Here is a 1,763-nt window from a genome sequence, read left to right on the forward strand (position 1 = left end):
TACAATATTCCCCATTAGAGAAGTACCTCCCGGGAGTGGACAATGACTTTGCAGATCTCCTCAGCATGAGGTGCCAACAAATCCACAAATGGGAACTCCACCCACAAGTCCTCCTCTAATACTTTCAGCATTGTGGACAACCACAAAAATACTTTTTCACCACAGCAGAAAACTCTGAATGCCCAAACGTTACCTCCAGGTTCCCACACCTACAGCCCAAGGGCAACGCACTATGGATGAGTTGGTCTGTGGTAGGCTACTGTAGGTACAGAGGACTCGGACAAGGTAATATGGTAAGAGGTGTTTATTTATGTGAGTTCTGATGCACTCTATGGATGGGAAGGACAAAGGGGACGGATTTCTGGAAACGCAGATCTATTGAGTCTTATTTGCCCCGATGTTAACTGTCTCTTCTTCTCTGGTTCCTTAAAGGTGTGGTGGATGTCCTCTCGTCTTGCCCCGAGGTTACCGGAAAAGGAAAAGAAATGGCAGGAACAGGTAAGTCGAATGTGGGGTGTTTTGAGGGTTCTATTGTTAGTGACATGCAAGGAGAAAAAATATTCCGGGTTGGAAGGGATAAGGAAAAGGGGAGTGTCCAACTGGGAAGGGTTTAGGTCACACGTGCTTTGTGTCAGGCATTACCACTCTCTTTCTTTGTCGAGATTGACCGTGCTTCTGGTGTGAACCGCGTGCCCTTTTCCCTTGTTCCCACCCCAGCCTTCCCCTCGTGCCCGGTTTCCCCTCCTTGCTTCCCTATATTTTGGTATATGTTAGAGAGTCCTATAAAGGACCGTACCTTGCTGAGCCACGACCCTCCAGGGTCGTGGCTGGGCTTGTTAGCGTTGATTCCTGGGCTCTTCGGGGCCTTCAAAGCGCACTCCTCGGTTCCGGTATTCGGCTCCTCCTTTGGACCCAGCGTCCTCGATTCTCTGCTCGGCGTCTTCTCCTTCGTTTCGTCTGCGTCCTCAGACTCCCGGCGTTCGACCCCTTCTGGGGAGTCCGTCCTCTCTTTTCTCTGTCGGACCCGGAAGTCCGGGTCCGACGCTTCCGATAGCGTTCCCATGTTGTCATGGGAACGCGCCCGTTGTGTCGAGAGGAGTGGCAATGGACGCCAGTTTCTGGAATCAGTAGACGCGGTCGAAGAGACCCGTCTACACTCCCCATCCCAAGATCGGGACTGGTATAGGACCGAAGAGGCAGGAAAGCGGGACAGATAATCCGCAGGGCCCTGTTGGGAACCCGGGATGTGGCGGACCTGAAATGTAAAAGGTTGGAGCTCAAGAAACCAGAGAAGGATTCTAGAATTGGTGTCTTTGTGAGAGGCGAGCCAAGTAAGAGGGGCATGGTCTGTATAAAGAATGAAAGGCCTGCCCAAGAGGTAATATTGTAAGCTCTCTACAGCCCACTTAATGGCGAGACACTCCTTTTCAATAGCAGAGTAATGACACTCTCGAGGGAGGAGTTTCCTGCTAATGAAAACAAAGGGGTGATCCTGACCCTCCCCATCAGGCTGTGTGAGGACCGAACCTAAGCCAACATTAGAGGCGTCAGTATATAGATGGAAAGGGGCGGAAAAATATGGACACTGAAGGACTGGTTCTATGGTAAGGGATTGTTTTAAGGCTTCAAAACTGGTCAGTTGAGAGACAGACAACGGGGCTAATGTCGAGGGGTGCCGTTTTTGTAGGAGGTCGGTGAGGGGGGCAGCAATGGTGGAGTCCTGTGGGATAAACCTGCGGTAATACCCTACTAAGCCCAAAAAG

Source organism: Pleurodeles waltl, chromosome 7, assembly GCF_031143425.1.
Source record: "Pleurodeles waltl isolate 20211129_DDA chromosome 7, aPleWal1.hap1.20221129, whole genome shotgun sequence".
Taxonomy (NCBI): Eukaryota; Metazoa; Chordata; class Amphibia; order Caudata; family Salamandridae; genus Pleurodeles; species Pleurodeles waltl.